Genomic DNA, 6,162 nt, shown 5'->3' with positions numbered 1-6,162 from the left:
TAGCATATTGAAAAGCAGAGACATTTCTTTGCCAACAAAGGTCCATCTAGTCAAGGCTATGGTTTTTCCCTTGGTCATGTATGGATGTGAGGGTTGGACTGTGAAGAAAATCATCTCTAGATTACTTATAATACCTAATACAGTGTAAGCACTATGTAAATAGTGGCCAGCATCAGCAAATTTATGTTTGCTTTTCAAAACTTTCTAGAATTTATATATATATATATATACACACACACACACACACACATATATATGTGTGTATATATATAGTTTGTTTGCCTCTTTTTGTTTTTTGATCTGTAGTTGGTTGGTTGAATTCAGGAATGTAGAAACCTCTGAGCAGAGAGGGCCAGCTGTATTGCCTCACAAGTATGGCAGTAATGAAAACTAGCATGCAGGATTGCAGCTCACTGAAATACGATATGAAATAACTAAATAAAGTGCTAGCAATGCATCCTGCTAGAATTGTGGGAATAGACAGTATTGGTGCTTACCTCTGTACCAAGATCTCTTACCCAATAAGGCAAATCTGGAAACTTGGTTATCACTGGCATGACAAGCATTCACGAAATGTTCAGGAAATTGCTTTGCAAATATGAATTCCAGCTTCAGCAATATCTTTATTATTAAATATTTATGTGTGTATATGTACACAAATATAGGAAATGACTTCAAGCATAAAGAAAAAATAAATAGGTGTAATCTCATCACTTGGAGAGAACTATAGCTTTTCTGATGTTTAGCTTTACAATCTGTATATACATCAGTATATCTTCTTTAAAAAGAAGGTGGTGCACTTTGATTTATAATGTACTTTGTCTAGAGTACATTGAGACATGAAGGAAGGAGTTAGAGGAAATGTGTACACAGATCTTTGAAGTGTGTCTGTGACTGAAGCTGGGAAGTAGGTTGGAGGGAGAGGGAAGAACTGAAGGATGGTTGTCTGTGAGATGGTGAAAATGAATAGGATCCACAGAAACTGTGGGCCTCGGTGGAATGAGGACCACCTCCTCTGTAGTAGCAATAGCAAGAAGTGTAGTTGCAGTGGGTTTATAAATAAGTAGATGACAAGAAAGTGAATAAAGTTTGTTTCAGTGATTTATCCTTGTCTTCTCTAATGAAATCCAAGGACAAATCTTCAATTAATTGAAAATGAAGAGAATGTAGGGGTTTTGAGGAAAGAAAAGAATATATGAAAGTTGGTTTTTTTGGTGAAGAAGAAAGGGTGAATTTTCTAGTATACTACGTTGGGATTGCCAGACACTATTGAGCTCCTATTTGAAGTTCATGATCATACAGTTCAAAGGAAACCAGTCAGCTTAGCTTTTTAGATGCAAGTATGGAAAAGGTGAATTGTATACAATTGACCCTCAAATAGCATGAGTTTGAGCTATGCATGTCCACTTAAACATGGATAGATTTTTTTCTTTCAGTAAATTCTACATCACGTACTACATCATCCATGGTTAGCTGAATCCTCAGGTGCGAAACCGTATGGAGAGCTGACTATGAGAGTTGAACATGAGTCGGTTTGGGGTTTTGGTATCCACAGTGGCTCCTAGAACCAATCTACAGATACCAAGCAATGAGTGTACTTCTGTCAGAGCTGGAGTTTTGCCAGGTGACTATAACAGAGGAAGCTACAAACATTTCTGAAATAATATAAGTAATCATAGAAAAACGGGAAAGTAAAGACAGAGGAGGATAAATGGGATATCTTGGAAATCAAAGATTTGTGGCAGCTGGAGTACCAGAGCAAATTGGCAGGGGAAGAGTTTAGTAGTCAAATATCAGAATGCTGAAATGGAGTTTCTCATGAGCACAAAGAGCACAGGGTGTCCTTGACCATGTATGTGAATTGATGGGAGGCCATAGAGGAAAATGAAGACCTGAAGGAAAGGAGAAGCAAACTGAGTGATTCATGAATGTGGACACTGAACTCACTGTGAATAATGGCAACCATTGTGGTGAAGAGGAGCTATATGGTAAAGTTTTTTGAGGAAATAAAGGAAGCGACAAGAGATAAGGAGACAACTGCAGCACATAGGCTGGGACTGTAATTTATCGAGATGATGTGCATTTGAAAGAAGCAGTGGTTTTTGTGAGGGGAGGGGTGGTAATAGTCTGGAAGCCACAAGGGGAAGCAAGGAGGGACACTAACCTCACTTTCTGACCCTAACATAATAGAGTGTGTAAGAAAACACAGTCACTACTTGAGAAGGTTAGAAAATAAATTCTGTTCTCAGAGGAGAATTTAGGTTAGGGTCAACTAATGTAAAGTGGTAAAGGGAATGTTCTGAGAAATGAACAGGAGAAAGATTGTTGGGGGAGTGAAGAGGTGGGAATTGATTCTGAATTGGAGATGAGCAGAAAAATAGGGAGCTGGGTCTGGGTGAAAACAAATGTCCAGAGAGATCTAGGTTACTGGTGGTGACTGAGGCAAGCAAGGGTAAGAGGCATTGAATCTGAGACCGTATTCACAGGACTGTCACTCTTTGAGCAGGATGGGACTCCTTATGCTGTAGAGCCCCTAAAGAAGGGAAAGGGCTGAGCCAGCGCAGACTCACTTCATCTTTTTGTGAATGGGCTTCCTCGTAAACTCCAGTACTTTGGCCACCTCATGCGAAGAGTTGACTCACTGGAAAAGACTCTGATGCTGGGAGGGATTGGGGGCAGGAGGAGAAGGGGACAACAGGATGAGATGGCTGGATGGCATCACTGACTCGATGGACGTGAGTCTCAGTGAACTCCGGGAGTTGGTGATGGACAGGGAGGCCTGGCGTGCTGCGATTCATGGGGTCGCAAAGAGTTGGACATGACTGAGCGACTGATCTGATCTGATCTGATCTGATTCCTCGTAAAGTTTTGTTTAAAGGGCATGTCATATGGCTTTAAACAATTTTAAAAACTACTGTCCCAGTCCATCCTTCATCAAGCCTAATCTAGACAAATCCCTACATATTCAAGAAAGGAACAGGTGAATTTTTTTTCTCCCATTTTCCCTTTCACGCTGAAATGGTAGATATGATTGGGTCTCAATTGGGTCTACAAGTGAGACTTGAGGCAGAGGAAGTCAAAATTATCAGGGGATAGGAAGTCAAGCTGAAGAAACAGAGAGTTCTGATTTTGTTTTTTCTTGTCAGACAAGACATTAGATCTCTTGTCATGGAATAGGATGGCAAACTGTGGAGACAGCCCTATCCATTAGGGAAGATTTATACACATCAACTTTCATTCCAGGCTGAAAAGAGGGCTGAGAGCCAGGACAGACACGTCTTAATGGTACTGATTCACAAGTAAGTTGAAATATGCCCCGTTCCCCTCCCTCTCCACTCTGCACCGCAGATGACAGCAGCTTCTATTAGCTAACATTTCATTCAGTGGACAAAGGTTAGGCAGTAAGACAGGCCATTTTATTCTTCCCTAGTCTAGTTATTTTCCATGACAGAGGCTGTGCTGTCAGTGACATCAGGGCTTTTAGTAGCCCCCAACTTCCTCCTCCTCGTTCTTTATTTTTTATTTTTTCAAATCCAAAGTAACAACATCTGGATAATTAGAATGATTAGCATTCCTTTTATAGCTAGAATTCTTGAACATTTATGTTGGCTGAGATCATGGAATTTCCCCTCACATAATCTCCTATCTTCAGCAATGCTTAGAATCATAATTTTCGTATTATGAGAACTCAGTTCTCCCTTTTGGGGCAAAAATCCAAGTTATCTCTGAGCATAGATGAGAAGTAATATCGTAAACCACACTTGTCAGATAAGTTTCTCTATTAAGAGTTTTTTTTTTTAATATATTACTCTGATTATTATCACTGTGATTACCTGATCATACCATTTAATCTATAATATTAGATATAATTTTTATGCTCCCCTCCTGTTATTCTATTGGACTGACTTTCTCCTCCCTATCCTTCAGTTCTTTCCAAGGAAATACTTCCATGCTAGCCCTTAGACTAGATTATGTGCTGTCATTATTTGTACCCAGAACGCTACATTTTTTTCCTATCTTATCACTTGCATAATTTTTTGTTATTGCTTATTTTTGTTATCTGTATGTCTAAGAGGGAGGAACATTTATCTTGTTCATTTTATATCCCCGATATCTTGTCTCAAATATATCATTAATGAATATTTATTGGATGAATAAATGACACATTTTTGAATTTGTAAAATTAGTAAGAATTCATCTTGAAATGGCTCATTAAATTACTTAAAACTAAATTCTCTCACCTTCAGTGTATTTATTTGACTTTCTAATACTAGGCTAATTTCAGTACCAGAATTCAGAAGGCACTCACTATTAGTTGACGAAGCAGTAGAAGCACATTTACAGTAGGTATCCCAAGTAGGGAAAGGTGAACTTTGCAAATGAAACCAATGCTATAGTTCTTTTGGAAGCTCCAAATAGTTCCATGTTTATGAGAAACTGCTTCAGGATTTCACTTCTATTCCCTTTACTTCCATCCTCTTTCTTCCTCCATTGTGTGTAAAGAAACTAGATTTTTACTCTCAGAGTATTTTTATTGTTTTTCTCCATTCAGACAGTGTCAAGTGAAGATTCCTGAACAGATTGATTTTGATCAAGAAAGGTTACATTTATTCAGGAAACAGACCTCTTTCCTACTTTTCATAAACTTCCCACAAGTCAGGATATAGTACTTGGGCTCAGAAAGTGAAATTGCATACTGCTGTGCCAAAGGACAAATCAAAACCTGGGTTCCTTGTGGGTGTGAGGCAGTTGTTTCCCATAAGGGACAGGATTATGAATGACAGTTGTAAGTCATGGCAGTTGAGGTTTTAAACTAAAAGGGTAGCATCAAATCCAGATAATCAATATAAATGATGTGCAAATGTCCCTGTGGAAATGTAATTATCAGGTAAGGAAAAGGCCTAGGTAAGCAGGTCAGGTTTTTTAAAATGAAAAAAAAAAAAAAAAAGGCACAAAGAGCTTACTGTCAAATGAATGAGAGCCTTCACCTGCCTTCCTCTGTCAGCTGGAATCCATAGTATGACTGAGTCAGGTATGATTTGGCAACAGATGATGCTCGCCATACACTGGTCTTTGCCATAGAGTGTTTTGTCTTGTAGAATCTAGTCAGGGAAGAATATACCTGATGTGATGAACTGTTTGATGTTTAAGTTCAGAATGCATTTTGATAATTTTGAAATATCAGTGAGTATTTTAAATTTATGCTGGCCAATGAGCCTATATTTCAGACTTTATATGTTCTTGGAAGCTATGCTATCCTCATTTTATTGAGGGCCCACTGTCTGCAAGAGTACTGTACCCTTAAACTAAAGATCTTATTCTTGTGGAGTGAGAACAGGTATGTAATCAGAAATTCAATATCATGTATAAAGAAAACATGGAGGAAAAGCACTAAAACCCAGTCTACAGCTTCAGAATAGGATGCTTGAGCATGCTTCAGTTCAGTTCAGTTCGGTTGCTCAGTCGTGTCTGACTTTGCGAACCCATGGACTGCAGCATGCCAGGTATGGTAGCTAAACTAACTGTTTAAGGATCAATGTACTTTAGCTTATAAAGAGGAAGGGAAAGCTATTCTAAGTAGTGAGAACTTTATGAACTGGGTATGGAGATATGTGTGTGTGGTGGTGTGTATAGGGTAATTAAACGCCTCTTCAAAGACTATAGGAAAGGAAATGGTGAGTTAATCAAAGTTTTGATTATGAAGGTCTTTTATGCTATATTAATGAACTTGGAATTTATTCCAAGACAATGATTTAAACATGAAGGATATGATGTCAAATGTTTGTTCAGGAGACTCTGAGGGGTAGATATTTGAAGAATATAAGACAGTAATCTAATGCGGTAATCTAGGTCAGAACTATAAACACTCCGAGTTTTTGAAAAAGGGGTCGGTAGGAGTGGTTGTGCCACCAATAATGCAATTCTTTTGTCATTACTAATTAGTGGACTTATTATAAGAGATTTTTAAAACATAAAGTACTAAAAATGTATTTAGATAAATTGAATGACAGGTACATACTGGGTTCTTAAAACTGCTAAGGTATTCAAGGGATCAGCCAGTGGGATGTACGTGAGAATCAAGCCAAGAATAAGTTATAACTTAAACTGAGATAGATGAGTTTGAATCTGTGTGCCAGGAAGTAGATGATGGCAGTTTATTTA

The sequence above is a fragment of the Bison bison genome, unplaced genomic scaffold, assembly GCF_000754665.1.
Source record: "Bison bison bison isolate TAMUID 2011002044 unplaced genomic scaffold, Bison_UMD1.0 scf7180017864215, whole genome shotgun sequence".
NCBI classification, from domain to species: Eukaryota; Metazoa; Chordata; class Mammalia; order Artiodactyla; family Bovidae; genus Bison; species Bison bison.
Note: the sequence above shows the minus strand (reverse complement) of the source record.